This window comes from Equus caballus, chromosome 9 (genome assembly GCF_041296265.1).
Source record: "Equus caballus isolate H_3958 breed thoroughbred chromosome 9, TB-T2T, whole genome shotgun sequence".
Taxonomy (NCBI): Eukaryota; Metazoa; Chordata; class Mammalia; order Perissodactyla; family Equidae; genus Equus; species Equus caballus.
The window spans coordinates 62,587,689-62,611,109 of NC_091692.1; the positions used below are offsets into that span (position 1 = coordinate 62,587,689).

Below are 23,421 nucleotides of genomic sequence, written 5' to 3' on the forward strand. Positions count from 1 at the left end.
ATGGGGCCACCATCATATGTGTGGTCTCTCATTGAGTGAAATATTATTATGCAGTGCATGACTGTATTGAGAAATAAATACTGACCAATAGAAAGAAATTTTTCTATCTGCTAACAAAAATGAGAGAGACTTCTCTTAACCCCCAAAAAAGGCAAAGGAAGGAAAAAGCAAAGCAAACATGTCAAGTTATCACAGAATTTTCTAGCAATGGATGGGTCCAAGTAAATTTACCAAGTCAATCAAACTTATCTCTACTAAATCATAACTGTTTATCCTAAGTGCACATAAGTTATATGCTGATGTATTTTATGGCTGTTGTTGTTGCTGTTGGATAATCTTTTACATTAACTGACGTTAACTGAGCACTCACTCTACGTGGAACATTGTTCTCAGTGCTGTAGATGTATTAAATCATTTACTATAATAAACCTATGAGGTAGGTACTGTTCTTTTCCACATTTCACAACTGAAGAAACTTAAGCATAGAGAGATAAAGTAACTTGCCAGCCTAGTACCTGGCAGAGCCAGGATCTACACCCAGGAAGTCTGGCTCCATAACTTTTTGGAAATAATTTACACCTGATATATTTTTAAAAAGAATTGAATTATTTATGTTTACTTTATACATGAGTATTGTTTGTATTTTTAATTTCTTATGAGGGGGAGAAGGCCAATTTATCTTTTCTGCATCTGAAAACTCTAATGATCTTAATCAATCTTTGGCTTAAGGAGTAATATGGCAAGAAAAATCTAATCAGGAAGATCTGAATCAAGGAAAACAAGCAAACTAAAATAGGGAAAATATCCTGAATAAAACTGCGCCCAAATTATTATAGTCTTAACTGAAGCAAATATTTGGATTGCATAGGCTTGGGTAACTTCTCTTTCCCACTATAATGGAGTTTTGTGTGTTCAAACCAATAATCTCACTGGGATAACAATAATAGCAGGATTTCTTTAAAAAGTGGTTGGAAGGCATCAATGAGTAGGAAAAGCAGCAAAAACTTTAAGTGCCAAGATCTCAGATAAAAGGAAAATATATTGATCTAAGTCCAACATTCTCCATATTATCTGCTGCTTTTCCCCTCCAGTTATTTGATGATTCTTAAGTGGTGTGGGGCTTTTGGCATTCTCAGAGACTGGAGAGACACGAATTGGGGTACAAATCTCCAAAAGCATCCAGGACTTTAGAGATTGAGATATTGGTTTTTTAAAAAAAGGAATCATAGAGAAGCGATCCTAACATTCTGAACTGTTTTCCCTTGAAGCATCTGCCAGTTCTTAAATGGTTTAAGACAAGAGAACAAGACGTAAAGCATAAAAATGCAGCAAAGAGGATAAAAACATAAAGGGAGAGTTTCGCAGTCTTGCAGTGCTGGGGAGGCAAAAATTGGAGTTCAGAATCCTCCAAGGAGGTGGAGCTGGTAAACACCCTAAGTTTTCAGGTCTCATAACTGAAAGCCTATGCCCTAGAAGTAACGGAAAACAAGCAATAAATGCACCCTCACAAAAAACACGACCCATTCTAGAACCATTACAATCTCTAATTGGATCAAGGTAATTTGCTCCTATTCTAACTACCTACCAGAAAAAATTAACCCTCTCTAAAGGAAGACAACATCATCCAGAGACTACCATTTTTCATATATCACCTTCAATTCTATCCAAAATCATTAATCATAACAGCATATAGATCTAACCAACCAAAATCCAAGAGGAAAAAATAGACAATAGAAATAAATCCATAGGCTATTCATCTTCTGTAGTTATCAGATAGGAACTTTAAAATAACTATAATTGATATGTTCAAGGAAATAGATGGCAAGATGAAGAGTTCCACATGCAAAAAATGGTATCTATAAAAAAGGTATATATTAAAATTGAAGAACTGAAAAATACAACAACCAAAATTAAGAACATAATAGGTGGGTTCAAAAGCAGAGAAGATATAGCCAAAAAGAAAATTAATGAAATAAAAGATAGATCAACAGTCAATATTTAGACTGAAGTATAAGAGGAAAAAAGAAAGGAAAATATAGAAAAGAATGTAAGAGACATCTGGGATATGTTGAAAAGGCTGACATGTGTGGCATTTGGGAAAAGAGAGAGAGAGGACAGAAGCAAGATTTGAAGAGAATTGGCCGAGAAATTTCCCAAACTTACAAAAGATACAAAACAACAGATTTAAGAAGCCTTATGTACCCCAAACAGGCTAACTACCAAGAAAATCGCACATAGACACATCGTGACCAACCCACTGAAAACTAAAGACCTAGATAAAATCTTAAAAGCAGTGAGACAAAAAAGTCATATTAACTTTCAAGGAGCAACAAAAGATATTTTAGTAGTAAAACTCAACAGTAAAACAAATGATCCAATTGGAAAATTGGCAAAAGACAGGAGGAGACATTTCCCCCAAATATGCACAGTTGACAAATAAGCATACAAAAAGATTTTCCAGCATCATTAGCCATTAGAGAAATGCAAGTTAATACCATAATGAGATATCAATACACACCTATCAAAATGACTAAAAGAAAAAATAGTGACAACACCAAATGCTGACAGGGATGCAGAGAAACTGAATCACTCATACATTGCTGGTGGGTATGTAAATAGTACAGCCACTATGAAAAACAGTTTAGTAATTAAAAAAGAATTAAACATGCAACTACCATATGACTCAGCAACGGCACTCCTGGGTATTAAAGAGAAATGAAGACTTACGCTAACACAAAACTTGTATGCAGATGCATATATCAGCTCTCATTGCAATGGCCAATAATTGGAAACAACTCAGATGCTTTCAATGGGTAAATGAGCAAACAAACTTTAGTACATCCATACCATGAACACAGCTCAGTATTAAAATGGAACAAACTGTTGATGCACACAAAAATCTGCATGAACGTCCAGAGAATTTTGCTGAGTGAAAAAAAACAGTCTTCAAAAGGTCACATACTGTATAATCCCATTTATATAACATTCTTGATATGACAAAATTATAGAAATAAAAAATAGGTCCGTGGTTGCCAGGGCTTAAGAGGGGTGTGGGGTGGGAGGGAAGTGTCTGTGGTGGTAAAAGAACAACATGGGGGATCCTTGTGGTGATGGAGCCATTCTGTATCTTGACTGTATCAATGTCCACATCCTGGTTGGGATATTATACTACAGTTTTGCAAAATGTTACCTTTAGGGGAAAGCAGGTTAAGGGTACATGAGTTCTCTCTGCACTGTTTCTTACAACTGCACATGAACACATGAATCTACACTTATCTCAAAATAAAAGTTTAACTGAAAATTTTAAAAAGGAAGGTGACATGAAACATTTTCAGTCAAAAAGCTGAGAGAATTTGTTCCTACAGAATTATATTAAATTTCTAAAGAGTTGTTTAGGCAAAAGAAAAATGATCCCAGATGCAAACACAGAGATACAGAAAGGGCAAATACATAGATAAATCTAAACGAATATGGATTTTATAAAATGATAATGTCCTGTGGCATTTTAAATATGTGTAGATTCAAACCATAGGGCAACATTAGCACGAAAGGTAAGAGAAGATGGATAGAATTAAAATGTTCTAAGATTCTTGGATTGTGGTAAAAATACTAGTTAATAATAGTTTCTAATAAGGGAAGGGTACACAATATAATCTTTGTAGTATCCACAAAAAGAATAACAAAAGAACCTATAACTAATAGAGCAGGAAAATAATTTTTACAATTACTTGATTCCTGAAAGAAGTAAGAAAAGAGGAAGAAGGGAAAAAAGTGATGGAATAAATAAGAAGGAATAGTAAGATTAAAGAGTCGATCTCAAACATGTCAGTATTACCATAATACATAAACTGATTAAATATTCTAATTAAAAGACAATAAACATCAGACTATATTAATGAGCAAATTCTCTTTATTGCATACAAGAGACACACTTTGAAAAAAAGGGTACAGAAAGGCTAAAAGTAAAATATGGAAAGCGATATACAAACTATCAAGTGCAAGCTGGTATAGCAGTATTGCTATCAAGAAATAGTACTTGACAGCAATATAAGCAAGAAGTACTACTAAGGATATAAAGGAACACTTCTCAATTCACTTTTCTAAATATGCATTCATCTAATAAAATAGCATCAAGATAAACAGAAAAATTCACAATCACAGTATTGATTTAAAGTATCTTTCTCAGTAACTTACAAAATAAGTAGAAAAAAGTAGAGATATAGAATATTTCAATGACAAAATGAACCAACCTGACTTAATTACCATATGAAGAATGATGATCTCAACAATTGCAAAACACACATTTTTTTCTCAGATGTATTTAACAATATTGACTACATACTGGGCCATAGGAATGTCGCAACACACTATAAATAATCAAAGTCACAGAGTATACCCTGTAAACAGTAGAACAAAGCTAGGAATCAATGTTAAAAAGACAAACAAAATATCCATAAATGGAAACTAAGCAGTACATTTCTAAATAATCCATGGATTAAAAAGATTTACATTGCAATTTAGAAATATTTTGAACTGAACAACAAAAATATAATGTATCAAAACTTATATGCACCTAGAGCACTATTTAATGAAAATGTATATATATATTAAAAAAAACAAAATAAAACACTGAGATTCCACTTTTAGCATGGCACTTTGAGGAGTTCCATGGGCCTGTTCCCCAGTGAAACAAGCATAACTGGTGAAAAATATTTTAAAATGTCATATAAAGTCTCTAAAAATGGTCCTTAGGGCATACAGCCAATGAAGAAATATTTATTCAAGAAAATATACTAAAATTTGATAAGAACATTGATAATCTGTGGCACTTGAGTCATGACCTTCTTCTTCCCCAACCTCTTAGCTCACATGGAAGCTCCTCTTGGCTTTGATGGAAGCTCCATTCCGGGAAGGTGTGACCAATAAGACTGGGCTCCTTCTCCCCTCAGCTCTCAATTAAGGAATCTCACTGGAAAAGGCAAGCCATCAGCATTTTTTCAGTTCTAGTGTGACATTCCTGGTGAGTGTGGCCAAAGATTTGGGAGTTCCCTTCTTCCACCTAGCCCCCACTCATAAGGCAGAAGCTCTATTCCAGAACAATAGTTCAAAAATCCTGGGGCCCTTATTACCCTGGACCTAGCTCACTTGTAGGGCAGAGGTTCCATGCTAGAGGCAGTGTGAGAAGACCAGAGGCTACTACCACTACTCAGTGCCCAGAGTAGTTACTCAGCTTTTTTTCCACAGAGAGAGGCAGTCCATAAGAAGAGAGAGCTCTGAAGATCTTCCTAAAGGAACTGACTTTGTTTGAAATAGAGTGTGGGGAAGTTTAAGTTTCAGGGTGCTCTTGAAATCAGTGAAGATTTTGGTGGTAAACAATTGAGAGGAGGCTGATACAAGAGCAAAGGCTAACCTGTAGACCAGCTAGTTTACCAGAGAGAACCAGGGAAAGAGACAGCTAAAAAGAGCTCTCCTGGGGTCAGAACAAACCTCAAAGATTGGACTCAAAAACTGCCCCTGATGAATTTAATTGGATCAGTCTGGTAGAGCAATTTATATCCCATGAGCATTCTAAGAAATACTAGAGCAATCAGCTAAAAATTAGTGGAGCTTAACAGCTGGGAGTGATACTAATTGTGGCAGATGGCATAAGAGAGGTCAGAGAAAGGGACAAAGATAGCCTTGCCAAAACCAGTCATCCCAGGGTGACCAGGTACAGTCACTGAAACAGTGGTAAGAATAGCACCCTTGTATTGTGCTTTATGGTTTATGTAGCACTTTCATGATTCTATTTCATTTGACCTGGAGTCAATAAAAACATGTAATTTTTTAAAAGGCTGAAAATCCATGATCTAAGTTTCTACCTCAAGTGGTTGAGAAAGAAGAGCAAAAACCAAAAAAAGTAAAAGGAAAAAAATTATATAGAGAGCAGAAATTAATTAAATTCAAAACAGTGTACAACAGAGAAAATGAAAAAGCCAGAAGTTGGTTCTTTAAAGAAATTAATAGAATTAATAAGCCCCTAGAAAAATGAGCAAGGAAAAGAAAAAGAGAGGACTCAAATCACCAATGTCTGTAATAAAAAGGGGGACATCATTACAGATCCTACAGATGTTAAGAAATAATAGATTTCACAGGCTTCTAGGATAGAAGATTCTTTAGGGGTCACCCATCCTATCTTCCTTCCAGTGGAGGAACTCTCTATACTATTCTTGAGAGGTAGTAAGCACCTGCTGGATATCTTCCAGTAATGGTGAGCTCTCCACTACAAAATGTCAGGTCATCCATTGTGGGAATGTTCCAACTGTTAGACAGTTCTTCCTTATGATGAGCCAAATGTCCCCTCCCTATCACTTTAATATCAGGCTCATATTTTGCTCTTTGATACTACAAAAAGTAAATTGCATCCTTCTGTTCACATGATGGCCCTTTAGGGCTCTAAAGGAGCAGCTATTATGTCTATGGCAGTAACTGCTAATTGTCCCCCAATACCCATTTTCTCCTTCTTCCACAGAAATAGAATCTAGCTGGGAAATAGCTGCCCAGAATAAAGACATATTCCAGTCTCCTTTGTAGCTTTGTGATTAATGATAGGACAATTGGATGTAAATAAATATGTCATGTATAGCTTCTGCAATCTTCCTTAAAAACAAATGAGCAAACAAACTTGTCTGAGCCCTTTTCCCTTTTCTTCTTGATTCCCTTTTACCATCATATTGCTTGGGAGCATGGAGGTGTTGGCCACCACTGTGGACCATGAGGAAGTGGGCTATATACCCTAGAGATGGATGCTGGAGCTGTGAGCTGGAAGAAGCCTGGCTTCCTAAAGATTTCAAGGAGAAAAGCTGCCTTTCCAGTCCTACATTGCTTCTATCCGAACTTTTTATGAGAGAGAGAGAGAGAGAGACAAAGTTCTAACTTACTTAAGGCACAATTAGAATATGTCAAATCTATTCCCAACTGTTAGAGTTTCATCAAAAAAGTCAGGAACTTTGTGTAAGGGAAATGTCACATATTAAAGAGGCTTTCGGAATTTCATGAAATTCCCAGGAATCCTTAGTAAAGAATACAGAATGCATTGCGTTCAAAAGCATTGTAGAAGAAATACTAGGAAACAGCTCTTCATTTAAATTAGTAACCTTGAAATAACATTTGGTAATATGTATTCATGCAAAGACTCTTTAAAGTCTTTCTGGACACTGAGGTGTCACAAGGGTTGAAAGTAAAGAAAAAAAAAGAAAAGAGACAATAAAATCACTCAAGGAATAAAAACGGCCTCTCCTTTCACCCTGCCTGCCTTTTCACAGATTGAATGAGAGGAATAAATTCTTTTCTCAAAGAGAGAGAATTTCTCACATGAAACTAAGGATTTTGTTTTGTAGGAAAGTAGTCCACAAATCACCTATTTATATTTAATTTCCCATATAAGAGGAAAGCAGCAAAATGTCACTTTTCCATCAGCAATGTCCAGTACAACTAGAGCAAATATTTTAATAGGATCTTTGTTTTTGCTTTTTAAAAAAATATTGTTTTAACAAGTCTCTCTTTGCTGTCAGACTGACACTTTTGAACATTTATAAATCTGACTTTTACAAATCATCAAGGATTCTATTCCTTCCTACTTTGACAAGATAAAAGAAAGAGGCCTGAAAAGTGTGATGAATCTAGATGCTTTCCTTGTGGTGCTGGTGTTAAAAGTGCAAATCCTATAAAGAAGTGCAAAGAATCAATCGTGAAATTCATGTCCAGCCCAAAGTCAGACATTTTGTTGAGTTTTTGTGTAAAATGTTGGCATCAAGGATTCTTGCTGTGTTATAATGGAAAGGGTATGAATTTTGGAGTCGGGCACACTCAGATTTAAATGTGGGCTCCTTAAATATGACTTTTCATCTCTGTGACTTTGGACAATTTACTTAGCTTCTCTGAGCCTTGATTTTATTATCTGCGAAATAGGAATACTAGTAACTACCTGCAGGGTGGTTATAAACAGTGATGCTCAAATTTAGTAGGGCATCTGATACAGTTAAAGAGACATAGCTAAGCTTCACAATTAGGAAGAATAATTAAGAAATGTGCTAATTAGAGCCCAGTTTACCCTAAGTTTATGCTTTCTAAAAAATGAATTCACTTGAAGTGTGATTTCCTGTTCTCAGTGAATTCCTTAGTAAGTAAATTATAATAGGTCTTAATATCAGAACTATGAGTTTACATTTATATTTTCATATCCTATATTTCCATTTAATAGCATTTAATTAAAACCACGGCATAGAATCATAATTAGCCTATTAAATTATTTATTCATTATAAAAGAGGGAAAATTAGTTTATTAGTTTGTTGAAATTAGCCTCTCTTCTAAAAAAGCTATCCTTGAAAAGGCACAGGCCACATACTCCAAGAACTGCGAATGCTTAGTTTTTTGTTAAGAAAAAACTTTTCTATAATAATCCTTACACAGATTTATATAGAACAAATGTTCTAACACTGTAAAAGATGTGAATCTTCCTTTAATAAAATCAAATGCATATAAACCCTAACGTAGCAAAATAATTAATTAGGACATTTAAAGCATAACTACTTCCTCTGGTGAATATAAAATGCAATCAATTACAGAAAAAATGATTTATTACAACTTTTCAGAAAGACAGTTGACTAAAAGAGGCAGCCATCTTCCTGACTATAGTTCTCAGAGACCACTGATTTCAATTATTGTGTCTGGGTAATGTCATAGGCAGATTAATGTTCTACTTCCCCCCACCCCCCACCTCCTGAGATGTCCCTGTTCTAATCTCAGGAATCTATGAATTTTTTATTTTACATGTCAAAGGTGAATTAAGGTTACCAATCAGCTGACCTTAAAATAGGAAGATTTTTCTGGATTGTCTGAAGCACCCAACGTAAATCACCAGGATTCTTAAAAGTGAAAGAGGGAGGGAGAAAGACGGCAGCAAGCAAAGGTCTTGGCCCAACGTTGCTGGCTTTGAAGATCAAGAAAGGGGCCATGAGTCAACGAGGCAGGCAGCCTCTAGAAGCTGGAAAAGGAAAGAAAATTGCTATGGTCGAAATGTTTATGTCCCCTAAGATCCATATGTTCAGAACCTAACCCCCAATGTGATGGTAAACCAGTAGGTGGGGCCTTAGGGACATACTTAGGCAATGAAGGTGGACCCCTCATGAATGGGATTAGTGCCCTTACAAAAGAGGCTCCAGAGAGCTTGCTCACCCCTTCACCATGTGAAGATCTAATGAGAAGTCTGGGACCTGGAAGAGTGCTGGCACCTTGATCTTGGACTTCTAGCCTCCAGAACTGTGAGATAAATTTCGGTTGTTTATAAGCCACCAGTTTATGGTGTTTTTGTTATAGCAGCCTGAATGGACTAAGACAGTAGTGGCATAGTTTCCAGAACAACAAGACTTGACACTGGCCTTCTCTGCAAGAATTTTTTTTTTTTTTAAGGAAGATTAGCCCTGAACTAATATCTGCTGCCAATCCTCCTCTTTTTTCTGAGGAAGACTGGCCTTGAGCCAACACCCATGCCAATCTTCCTCTACTTTATATGTGGGATGCCTACCATCGCATGCTCCAACAAATGGTGTGTAGGTCCACACCCAGGATCCGAACTGGTGAGCCCCTGGCCACCGAAGTGGAACATGCGAACTTAACCACTGCGCCACCAGGTCAGCCCCTCTAAGAAATTTTTTATAAGGAATTTCACCATGAAATACTCAATTGCCAGTAAAGAGAGTTGAAACAGGAATGGGAGTGGAGAAACAATGAAGGGGGAGAAACCTCACCAAAGGAGGAGAATCATGAAGTCAGGAAAGGAAGATTTCTGACACACTACAGCTGGCCACTTGGGAATGAGTAACAGTGGAACCTTCTCAAAAATGATGAGGGGCCTGGAGCCAGAGTCCTACAGCATGAGTCCCCAGTTACGGTCTCTGAGCTCCCCAGAGCCTCTCCAGTTCCTATAGTTACCCCTTAGGTTCTATGAGCCACCTCAACATCATTCTCTTTTTGCCTAGCCAGCTTGAGTGAGTGCTCCATCGTTTGAAAGCAAATGAGCTCCAATACAAACACAGTCAGCATATCTTTGTCCTTCACTGAATTAGTGTTGTTGATTTCTCAAAACTGAAAAAGACCTTGGAGATTATCTAGTTCAATTCATTCATTCCTTCATTTAAAAATCTTCCTGTGCATCAATGAGTGCTTCCTGTGTGTCAGGCACGATGCTAGGCTTGGAGACACTGAATAAGAAGGACACAGACCTTGGCCTCATGGAGTTTACAGTTATTGAGAAATTACAACATTTAATAAATAATTAGTGATATAGAAGGAGAGCTACCTGGTGCTAGCTTAGGAAAACCTAACTCAGTCTTGGATTTCATAGATAAGCTCCCTGAGGACACGTCCCTTGAGTGAAAAGAGGAAAAGTGAGCCAGTTGAGGAGTTGGGAGAGGTGTTGAGCAGAGAAAACAGTGGGTTTAAAACTTCAGAGACGAGAGGCAGCATGACTCCGTGTTAGAGGGATTGAAAAAGAGGCCAGGACGGCAGAATGCTAAGGAGACTAAGTGGCACGTAATGAGCGAGCTGATCGTGGCAGGCAGCTTATGGAGGGCTTTGTAAACCAATGTAACAAGGTAACTGAGCCACTTGCTCAAGGACACATGGTTGGTAGGTGGCAGATTGGACCCTAGGTCATCTGAGTTCTAATACAGAGACAAATTAAAAAATTTTAATTAATGTTCTTTTAAAATTTTGTTTGTGATTCTAAAGGTAACACATGATGATTATAGAGCAAACATATCTTCTATTGGCACAAAGATCATTATGCAAATGGCCCCCAGGTGCACAGTACACACGTTGCGTGATGTATAGCATCACCCTCGGCAAATCCATTCTCCCCAGACACATCTTTAGAATCCCTGTAATTGTGGGATTTGTCCAGACTGAGCCATAGAAAAGTCTCAGGATTAGGGTTCTTGGTGAAAATCTGTTTATTCCACAAAGGACCCCACACCTTTCCCCATATGTCAGCTGCTTGCCCATTTTTACTGCATAAAACTGTAGACTGGAAGATAATCCAGTGATTATATTCAGAAAACTCTCTCTGAAAAATTAAACCCACACATTTCCTGGTCTCTTCATGGCTTGGTTTCCAGAAAGTTTCCAGCTATTTCGAAATCAGAAGATAGAGTTTTTATCACTCAACCACAGAGGCTATTTAGGATGTCCCTGCCTCTCCCCGCACTGCTGGCAGCTCCAATTCCTTGGTCAAACCTAAACTGAGCTCTTCTAATAAGGATGCATGTGCCAGAATAGAAGCCCCTTGTTCTCCTTGGAATGCGCTCTGCAAGGCTAACGGAATTCACTTTTCCCTGCTAGTTGGTGTGACAAGCAGACAAGCCCTGGGAAGCAAGGAGCGCAGAGAAAGGGCTTGATTAAGATGCCATCCTCTTCACAGTTAATTGGCAGGTCATTTTAAGAGTTCATGCCTTCAAATTTGTTCTTTCCGGATTGTCATTTTATTTTCCTACCACCCATAGTAAAAGAAAGTCTCTTTGGCCTGTTCTTGCGGTTCCCAAGCCTAATAATAATAACAGTTTCAGCCTCTTGCCTAGAGTTTTTCACAGCGTAAATAATGCAGGTGCACAGAAATGAAATGTCGCTACGCTGGCTTTTACTTCTCTAGCCAATCAGCTACCAAAAAAAAAAAAAAAGTAAAGAGATTGAATTGATAGAAAGATGCATTTTACTGTCCAGCTGCCAAGAAGGCATTGCCGACAATGAGGATTTCAGAATAATAATCCTAAAGAGAGGAGGTTCAGAGCGTCCCATTCACGGCCTGAAAGACGCATTGTTCCGGACAGGTCAGGTGGAAGACCCCTCCCGTGAATGCAGCATTCTGAGGAAAAGCTAAGCCATCCATTTTTTTCAAAGACCCTCTGACACCAGAAATTTCAAACATGATTTGGTTCTCAGGGAGTAATCATCTATCCTCACAGGTGTGGGATAATCAGGCATCTAAGAACAGCAGCTTCTCCAAAAACAGCTGCAGAAAGGATAAAGCCACAATTGGTCCATTTAAAATCTGCACGGTGGGCTCCCCGGCTGAATGTTTGCATTCTGAGCGCTGTGGCCGGGTTGCAAAATAGGGCTTTCCCGCTGCTAGATGGACTAGGGGCCTTGATATGAGGACTTTGCCCAGGGAGGCGTCTGGACTTAGAACTATAGTCTTTAAAACGTCAACATATAAAACATTACGAAATGTGGGGCTGGCCCCGTGGCCGAGTGGTTAAGTTTGTGCGCTCCGCTGCAGCCAGCCCAGTGTTTCGTTGGTTCGAATTCTGGGCGCGGACATGGCACTGCTCATCAAACTACACTGAGGCAGCGTCCCACATGCCACAACTGGAAGGACACACAATGAAGAATATACAACTATGTACCGGGGGACTTTGGGGAGAAAAAGGAAAAAATAAAATCTTTAAAAAAAAAATACACTTTTAAAAAAAATTACGAAATGAAATGCTCAAAAATAAAATATTCACTCATTCCATGATCTAGCACAAGACTTATCCTCCATTTTTCTCTCATGCTCTCTTCTATTCTTTAATTTGACAAAGAAAAAAGTAAACACAGTTACAATGATATTATTTAGGTATGATTCTGTTTTGGCTTGTTTTGCACTTGCCACTGTGCTGAGTGCTTCATTTGATCTTCCCAATAGCCCATGAGGTAAGTACCATTACTATAGACATGGGAAAACTGAGTTGTCAGAGAGCTCCCATCCCTTGTCTGAGATGCCTGACAATTTGTGGAGTTAGATAGTTTGTGCAAGGGCTGGCACTCAAATCCAGGAGCCAAAGATTTTAGAAGCCAAAGATTTCCCCTTTTTTCCTCTCAGTATGGCCTAATGAATACCTTCTACATCCTTCAAAGCTTCCATATTTATCCTTTTCAGTTGCTACACAAATTCCAGTGAACTGATATGCCATGGTATATTTAATCATTCTTTCATGCCTGCAGAGTTCAGCTGCTTCTAGAGCTTCCCTATTATTTATAAATAGCAACACATAAACATCTTTATACATTTACTTTATTTTCTTTGATTTGTTCCCTTGGGAAAAAGTTTAATGAGAGTGATTACTAAGGTATGAAAATTGTTGTGTCTGTTGATACTATTTCTCTTTAGACTTTTAAATGAACTATAACTGTTTTATTGCCCCCAGCAACAACTGAATGCACTATTTCCGCAAAGGCTTGTTAGCACTCATCAGATATATACATATTTATGATAGTAATAACCATATATATGCATTATTTATTTATTGTTCTTAGTTTAATAAGTGTCATATAATAACCTGTCACTACTTGGATTTTATTTTTTGAACTACTGGAGAGGTTTAATATGTTTCTCATATATTTGTTTGTTATCTTTATTTCTTTGTCTGTAAATTGTATTTAGGACTTCTGTTCCTTTATTCACTGAAACCTATATTTCTATCCCTCACCAGATATAGCTTTGCACAATTGCCAAACAGGTATCTTTCTCTCCCGAATTCCCAACCTACCCTGCTGAGTTGATGATGATGATGATGATGATGATGATATCAGCTCTATGTTGGTCTCCACCTAAATTCCTTCCCACTCATGGGTTTTGCCAGAAGAGTTTGTGACAGTGCCAGGCCATTTTTGACACTTATTGTTACTCGTGCACATCTGTATCTATTCTTTAAAGGATATTAGATCTTGAAGGAAGGACCTCATTTGCAGTTATACTGTTCTAATGCTTCCCATAAGTCACGCCTGGAGAGATGAAGAGCGGCAGCATCCTTTCACGGAGGGAAGAGGAACCGAGAGAACCCACGTCCCAAGTGTAGGCATGCTGCAGTGGGGGAGGGAGCTGGATGACGTGGCTGATGTTCCGCGAGAATTTCAGAAAAGTGGGTCTGAGGCCGGATCCCCTCATAAACCTGTGGATGCACCACTGCTGAAAGCCACCCCGCCTCCTGGTTTTTTGTTCTGCTAAAGTCCCTTTCTTGTCTAGACCATTTTGACTTAGGTTGCCTATTACCAGCAATCACAAGCATTCTAACTGATATAGCATGTTCCCCTTTATAACTATGAAGCTAAATGTTTTGATTTATTTTTTATTATTAAGGGGGACTTCAAGTACGAAACCAGGTTGGCTGTCTGGAAGACAACAACAATCCTCCAGCCGCCACCTGCTGACCTCCAGTAATTTGTACGCGAGTAACTGTAATCTTGCTTTAATGAAAAGATAACATCAACATTTGAGGTGCTTTTGAAGTATTAAGAAGTTTGGGATTCCTTAGCTTCAACGTTTTTTAAACCAGGCACCCTGCCTATTTTGCTCACTCTATATTCCCAGGAGTGAGCAGCACCTGGCACACGGTAGGTGCTCAAAATGTATTTTAACAATGAATGAATGAATAGGTGAATGAATGAGTGGAAATTCATTTTTTAGGGTTAAGATTTCCAAAAAAGAGATAGACATTTGATCTGAATTTAGAGAACTGATATGTGTGGTTTCATCAACTTGGATTAGGATGTAGGAATGTGAAAAATAAAAGAAAACCAGCTATTATAAGTTTAGAATTTTCTGAAAATTGATATCCAGTTTGTACAGTTTTTGCCAAAGCAACACGTGCCTGGGTGAAAAAGGAATGTCTGCTGTAGAATGGGATAGGCTCTAAAGGCATTCTGGCTAGTCACGATGCATGAAAAGGCCAATTTCCAGTTAGCGTTTCCAGGTTAAATCGAAGCTCCAAATGTCAGGATAGGCTGACCCTTGCCCCTTGCCCCTCAAATTCTCTAAAACAATACATTTGAAAATATGCGGCCAATATTTGAGTTATCCACATTGGCACCAGCCTTGTACCGCTTTCATAGCAGGAAATGGCAAATAGCCAGCAATTGGGAAAGCAGCAGGGGAGTAAGACCAAATGGGGACATCTTAATCATTAAGTGTATAGAAAACCCTTGGTGCGTAAGCCTGCTAGTGAAATTCCAAAGCGTGATTTTGCAGAGGAAGTGAATACCATGTGTGTACGTACACGCACACATGCACACAGACACACGATCTGATTTATCTCTACTATAGACGAACATGTCCCCTCAAATTCATATGTTGACATTCTAACCCCCTAATGTGGTGGTGTTAGGAGGTGGTGCCTTTGGGAAGTGAATAGATCATGAGGCTAGAGCCTTCAGGGATGGGATTAGAGCCCTAATAAAACAGGCCCCAGAGCACTCCCTTGCCCTTTCCGCTGCGTGAGGACACAGCAAGAAGATGGCCATCCATGAACCAGTAAGCTGGCCCTCACCAGACACCACAAATACGCGGCACATTGATCTCGCACTTCCCAAGATTCAGACTGTGAGAAATAAATTTCCATTGTTCATAAGGCACCCAGTATGGTATTCTGTTACAGCAGCCCAAACAGACTAAGACACCTACATCTGCACCTGAGAACTCAGACCATTTCAAATTCAATCAGTTGCTTTTTTCCCCAGAAAGCTTCCAGATACTCAACATATAAAAGAGGTAAATCTTATTTATATGTAGGTGATTTCTCATTTATAAATCTCTTTCTTAATCACTTAATGCACTTTTTATTGAGTCCTAATCAAATTGATTTTTGTGTTAACTACAATAAAAAATGATATAATGGTATACTGGTATTTATTAATCACTTAGCATATGTTAGTTACAGGGCCAAGAAATTTATATACATTAACCAATGTATTCTTACAATGACCTTTGAGGGGTAGGTGTTATCTCCATTTCATGGAAGAGATTACAGAAAAATTACTAACCTTCCCAAGGTCACACAGCTAGTCAGTAGTGAAGACAGGATTTGAGCCAAGTAGTCTCTGAAGATCATGGTTCTGTTCCCTGCTCCTGCATGGCTCATGGAGGAGGCAGGGCCTTCTAGCACTGGCAATTCAATAGCCAGATGTTTCTTGAGCCCCTCCTAAGTGCCAGCCCTCCACCAGGCCCTGTTTGGGGTCCAGAGATGAACATGACCACCACTGCAGTCCTCAAGGTCCCTTCAAGCCATTGGGAGGAAATGACACAGAAGCAAATGAAACCTGTGCTATCAGGAGGTTCCAGCAAAGAACTCTGGGAGTTCAGGATGGACACCTCTATGCCCTGGAGTGTCCATTGTTTCTCTGAGCTCGTGGTAGCATTACGATGGAAAAAAATACTTTGGCATCCTATTCTTCTCACATCCACATATCTCTTGGGTTGCAAGTAAAAAATAGCATTTTTTTTCCAGGATAGGAGGCTACCACATACTGGCTGGAAAGTGTTAGGCAGAGTTCTTGTCCCAGCTCTGGAAACTAAGAGTTGTGAAGCCTTTTCCAAGACACTGCTGTCTGGGGGAATAAAAGTAATCCCTACCTCACAAAGTTGCTATAAATATGACATGAGGAACATTTGTGTATTACCTAGCATTTTTGTAAAAGGGTAAGTTCCTGTCAGTTGCCTTTCTCCAAAGCTTTCTTTTTTTTTTTTTTTTTAAAGATTTTATTTTTTCCTTTTTCTCCCCAAAGCCCCCCAGTACATAGTTGTGTATTCTTCGTTGTGGGTTCTTCTAGTTGTGGCATGTGGGATGCTGCCTCAGCGTGGTCTGATGAGCAGGGCCATGTCCTCGCCCAGGATTCGAACTAACGAAACACTGGGCCGCCTGCAGCGGAGCGCGCGAACGTAACCACTCGGCCACGGGGCCAGCCCCTCCAAAGCTTTCTCAAGAAACAAATTACAAAAGATAAACTACAGAATGTATTGCTTGATAATTTTTCAGTCACATTCCATCCTTAAATAGCAAATAAATGGAAGCTACTTAAAATTCAAAAATATTTTGGAAAATGGAAAGAAAACCCCATGAACCATTACTCATTCATGAAACCAGAAGAGGGGTGTGACACATCATGTTGCTCCATATCAGGTTCATCCAGAACACATCTCACCTCTGCATGAAGGAGAGAAATGAGCTGGTCATTTGCCTGTTTTCTCTCAATTCATTCCTTCTCTTCTATGCTTAGCTCTGCTTTGCAGGGAGCTGGACCCTGCAGGCTACATTTTCCAGAATCCTGCCAACTGACTTCTCATTAGATCCAAGCAGCAGGAGACACGGGTGTGTGTCTGGAAGGTGGGAGGAGGAGAGAGGCCATTGTTCTTCCTCTCTCTGCTAACGGCTACACCTTCAGCAGCGGCAGGCAGTTCTGGCAGTGGCGGCAGCAGGCAGCTCTGGGTTCCAGTGGTGCTGGCTGTTCCGGCAGCTGCAGCAGCCTTGAGCTGCTTGGGCTCCAGGAGGCTGTGCAGTTCCAGCAAGAGCATCAGGAGGTTCAGAAGCAGAAGCAGACTCCAACAGTTCCCGTGGCACACGCTGTGGCTCTGGGGCGCCACCTCTGCCCTTGTGTTCTTCCAGTTGTAGCAGCTTTACACTCTAATCTCTGAGTTATCCCACCTTCCCTTTTTTGTTCCTTCAGGCCTTACTTTTAGAATCAGTTCCCTGTTTTAAACCTCTTTTGTTTGACATACCTAACATGGTTTCTATTTTCCTGGCTAAACTTTTACTGATGTAATTAGTCAAAAGAATGAATAAGAAATCCCTTTCTGATGACCAGAATCATATTCAACTCAAACAAAGCCCATAAAATGCAGTCTAATTGTTTTTACAAGCCTTGTGAGCACATAAAAACGTCCTTTGATATTTTGCATTTATGTAGAGTTCAAAAGTTTTCTGATGACAAATGGCATCTCCTCATAGAATGCCAAAATGGTTTTGGCAAGTAGTTAGTTTTAGGAAATTAAAAATATAGTGAGCGTGTAGAATGTGAAAATTCTTTTCTCCTGCTGTTAGCAAGTCTATGAAATTTTCTGCTTAATCGAAAGAGAAGAAAAAGAGATCTTAGAACTGGCTGAAAAGCTAGGTCCTGGAACCTCTGTTTAAAAGGTTTCAATTCTAAGAGGTACCCACATATAAGACGAGAAGGATCCTTCAATGTTCTTCCTTCAAGTCAAAGTTTCTATAGATAAGGCCTCCCCATTGGTGAATACCACTCCAACCAACATGCTGAGTTTGACCTGCCTTGCAATTTCACAGAGCTCTTTAGGACAAAGGCATTAAAACAATATTTTTGCCAATCTTGGTCAGACTGAGCAAATAAAAATATAAATATCATCAGTCTCTAGTCTTCTTAAAGTCAATGGCATGGAAAAAAATCATTTCTAGAAAGAAGGAAGGAGCCAATGGATGTTTACAGGTCTGATGTGTTTTCAAAATACTAGAAAATTCAAGACTATACTCAGGATGTATTGTTCTTTAACTGGAGTTTAAGATTGGAATGCAGGAAAGTCCTAAAGAGAAACCACAAAATTCTCTGATTGTGGTGGAAGATGACAACTACCCCCGGTAGTACCACTGAAGCAATTATATAGGGCAGTGCCAATTGAGTCAACTAAGAAGGAAAATTCTGGAAGGATCCCTCTGCTTGCCTTCCAAAGTCCTGGGAAGAAAATTAAATATAGCAGCTTACTTATTGATCCACATGGGGGCAGTTTGCCCTGCAAATTTTCATTTCCTTTTGATCAACTGTCAAAAAGAAACAATGTAAACCCTACAATTATCCTGAACAAAATGTCATTTAATTGTCACGAAACTTCTATATCCAGTCAATTGTTTCTTTGTTCTGATCTCAAAGAACAAGGGAAGAAAAAATACCTTCCATAAGTAGAGCACGGAACCTATGCTCTATTCTAACTGTCATCTTGGCCCATTCCCAACCTCTAGCAGGAATATATTATGATTATTGGCAGTATTGTTACTGATCAGTGTCAACCTTCCCATCTATTGAGACCTCTCAGTTTCCACTGGCCTTTTGTACCATGGTCCTGATGGGGCCCAAAGATGAGTCCTTGAATGAAACATTATTATTGCTGTTTTCACAGGTCAACAACAAGTTCTAAATTACAAATAAAACCCCCAAACTGCAGTACAGATACGTACAGGCCTTACTTTCCCTTAATAACTCACTATAGATCTATCCTCTTACTTTACACAAATCCTTAGAATTTATTTTTTTGGCTGAACCACTGCTCCTACCACCTCTTCAGACAATGCTCTCATTAAATTTACTGTTCTCCTTAGAATTGTACTTAGTTCAACAATAAGACCAACTGCAAAGGGCAAAGGATTGAGTGATTACTATTTGCCCGGCAGTATGTGGAAGTCTTTTATATTAACTCTTTAACTTAATCCTGACATGAAGACTGTGAGTCAAAAGTACTATCCCCATCTTACACGTGATAAACCTGAACAAACAGGATTTCAGATCACAGCTTCTGCTTTGTTTCTGCGATTATGTGAATTTGTGACATTCCCCAATGGCTGGAGACTTCTCAAAGATACAGATAGATACATACCCATAAATCATCACCACACTGCACCACTTCACGGGGCCATGTTGCATTCTGTGGGAAAGACATGTCCTGGAATTGGACAATGCAGTGGTTCCAAGTATTATATCAGATCGAAACTTGTTTTATATCTGATCCAAACACCCAGAACTGTGTTGGGAAAGAAAGAATTTCCTGAAAATCAATCTCAGTGACCAAGGATATACTCCCCTAATCATCCTCTTTCTCATAATGACCCACTATCAACCACTTATTTTTCCCTTAATCCTTAAATAAATTACCTTTTCTACCTCAACTCTGTCTTATCCACAACTTGAAACAGTTAGCTCTATATAATCCTCAAAATAGCATAGTTCATTTCCCAAAAGGAGATATTTCATGATTTTTATGAGTGAGGCATTGTGATAGGTGCTGGGAATGCACTATGCAGATGGAGGAAACAAACAAAAAAATAAGTAGATAATTTCAGTGCAGCATGGGGATTGAGAATCCAACCACCTCTCACCACCTCCACTCTGGTCCATGCCAGCTTGGTCCATTTTTCACTTTGATGACTGCAATGTCTCCTAAAACGTCTCTATTTCTCCATTTGCCCCATGTTATGGACTGAATGTTTGTGTCCCTAGCCCCCACCTCCACCCCAAATTCATATGTTGAAACCCTACCCCCTAGTGTGATGGTATTAGGAGGTGGGGGCTTTGGGAGGTAATTTGGGTTAGATGAGATCATGAGGGTGGAGCCCCCATGATGGGATTAGTGTCCTTATAAAAGTCGTGAGAGCACTTGCTTCCCCTCTCTGCTCTCCCCCATGTAAGGACAATAAGAAGTTGGCAGTCTGCAAACCGGAAAAAGGCGCTCACCAGAACCCAACCATGTTGGCCCCAAGATCTCAGACTTTCAGAATCCAGAACTGTGAGAAATAAATTTCTGTTGTTTGGAAGCTACCCAGTCTATGGTACTTTGTTACAGCAACCTAAATGGACTAAGACACATCCATTTGGTCTATTCCCTATAACACAGCCAAAAGAACCCTGTCAAAACATGTCACACTAAGTCATGTCCTCTGCACAGAACTCTCCAGGGACTTCCCATCTCATCTGGAATAAAAGCCAAAATCTTTACAAGGCTCCCAATGCTCTGCACAGTCTGCCGCTGCCCACCCCCACCCCTTACCCCCACCACCCTTCACCTCTCTGCCCCTTCCTCTGCTGCTTCCTCTCCCCTACACTCATTCAGCTCCAACTAAAACCCAAAGCACAATCACTCCTCAGGGCTTTTGTCCCCATTGTTCCCTCTGCTCAGTAAATTCCCCAGGTATCTGCAGGACTCACCCTCTCACCTCCTTCGGGTCTTTACTCAAACATCGTATACTCACTGATGCTTTCTCTGATTATTGAATTAAAAATTGCAATGCATTCCCTGGCACAATCTAATTTCCTTCTTTCCTTTGTTTTTCCCCATAACATTTATCACCATCTAACTTACTATATATCTTATTCCTCTTTAAAATGATTAGTTTCCCCTCCTTAGGATGTAAGCTTCATGAGAGCTGGGATTATTGATGGTTTTGTTCACTATTTTGTATGCCCATCATCTAGAATGCTGACATCGAGTCAGTGATGAACATGTATTTGTTGGATAGATGGGTGATGGATGGACAGATATATAGATAAATGTACGGATGGATGTATGGATGGGTAAGTGGATAGGTGGGTGGAGGGAGGGATGGGTGGATGGATGTGTACACAGGGTAACAGACGAGTGCAGAGAGGAGGAGGGCGCTTAGCCTCGCCTGAGGTGATGAGCTTTGGGAAGGCAAAACGCTCTATTCATCTGGTCATACCCTTCATGGGTCAGTTAGACAATGTCCAATTTTCACCTTCATTCTTCATGACAGTTTTACAGTATTAATTTTTATTTTTTTCAAAAACTATTCTCTGGGTAGCATAATTGTCATCACAGAAAAAGTCTGCATATTTGGGTCTCATATTTTTATAAAAGAAAAATGAATAACCCATGTTAAGTTGAGCAATTCCTCTAAGCTTTTGACAGAAGATAACACAAGGAAATTATAAGGAACTTCTATGTATTACAAAAGACTTTCATGGTCACTATCCCGTTCATTATACAGTGTTATAAAGACTCCACTATATTTTAAAGGTCTTGTTTTTATAAAGCTAACCCATATGGATGACATCCGGTAACACTTTGTGCCCTTCTGGCATTAACTGCTTTGTTATAAAATCTTTCCTGTGTATGATTCGGAGAATGACTTTCATCTGGCCCTATTGCTGTCTCAGTGGTCATATTTACCAAAATTTTCCCTAGAATATTTTTTAATTAAAGAAATAATTTAATTGATGAAGCTATAGCACTTATAGCACCTTTTCCCATATGTGGTGTATGTGCATGAACACACACACACAAATTTAAAGGAGTTTTTTAGGTTCTGAATTATTGAAACAGAATCTAGCAAATACTCTAAGCTGAAACATATTCACCACGTAGACTCTTTTATACAACCACATAGCAAACATCCTCCACAGCATCATCTGTTCCAATCCTGGCTTCTTCAGACATTCAGAAATATTTTCTATTTCTATTCCAAAAGTATTAGCTGACAAAGAAAGGTATTTTGTTTGTCCCCATATATATCTTTACGTAGTATTTCAACCATTTTTAACAGGGTCAGGAGAAGTATTCACCCAGTCATATGTGGCTTTTTCACTAATAAGTAAGAAATCTCAAAAGAGCCTTTTAAACATTTATCAGTAAATTTGGTAAATTTTTAAAGTGCTATTGAGAGTCACATGTCTTTAACCACGACTGGTTGGGGGCAGAGGGATTATAGCAGTTTGTCTTCACGTCCTGGATGTTTAGCTTCTGACTGAATTGCTAATCACAATGGCTTCCTAATGTCCTTGAGCTTATATGGGTACTTGGGTGACATTCATCATCAAGGATAGTGAAGGTAATTCATATTTCAAAGCATCGTCTTGAAAATGTCTTGGCAACTTGTTAACTCAGATGAGACTGTCGTCATTTTCAATATCCCATTATGGCTGACGGTGAGTGCATCCCAGGAGTAACAGAAGCATTGGCTTTGCTCTTTTTCGGGCTTGACCTATGCTTGCTTTATTAGTGTTACCTCCATTTGTGGTTTCTTTGCAAGAATCATTTTAAGCCGCTGGTTTACTGTCAGAGGAAGAAAGACAATGACATCTACACATTCACTTTACTAGATCTGAGTAAAGGGCAACACGGGGCAATGTGCTGACAGTGAACAAGCAAGCCGAGGGCCACTCTGACCCTCTGAGATGTGGGAAGTCCCTCGATCCTCAGGAGACCTTACTTGGGTATGGTAATGAGGGGCTGTCTGACATACAAACTGACGGAATGTGCCAGGCTCAATCCATACTTTCAAATTGGTATAGCTTAGTTTCTTTCTGATTTTTAGGAAAAAAATCGAAATAGTTTCTTTTTGAAAGCACTGGATTATCTTGTGCACCCTCCAGAGTGTAGTGGGCCATCCATTTTAGAGGTCACTGATCTAGTGGGAGGAGCACCAGCCTTAGAGGGAAATTCCTCATAAGACTGTCATGTGAAAAGCCGTGCCAAAGGTATTTGAAACTCTAAGTAGATCACTGCCCCTCTGTCTTCCTCCCCATTTTTATACCTATATATTTTCCTTTAAAGAAAAAGTGGGATGCATTAGACAGAATTGTTTTCCCCCAAAAGGTTGTTTGCTTTGTGGGCTCATCGTAACCTTTCCTATGGACTCTGAGAATCACCTCCTGAGTGTGCTCTGCCTGTGTCCCCAGCACCTTCTCTTCTGCCCCGGGAGTCTCAGCACAGTGGACTAGATCAGAATTGCCTCTGACCTCATCTGGAATATTCCAGACCTAGATGGCCAATTGTGGATCACGGTTGGCTCCACTCCGCTCATCATTTCAACATGAACCCACAGAAACCCGAG

The 23,421-nt window shown here is 39.2% G+C and overlaps 1 protein-coding gene across 9 annotated transcripts in view; it reads right to left on the bottom strand.

Annotated features, from left to right (window-relative positions):
- Window positions 1-23,421, bottom strand: part of NCALD (neurocalcin delta) — a 389,505-nt gene that overhangs the window by 85,249 nt on the left and 280,835 nt on the right. The gene's annotated exons all lie outside the window — the stretch shown is intronic.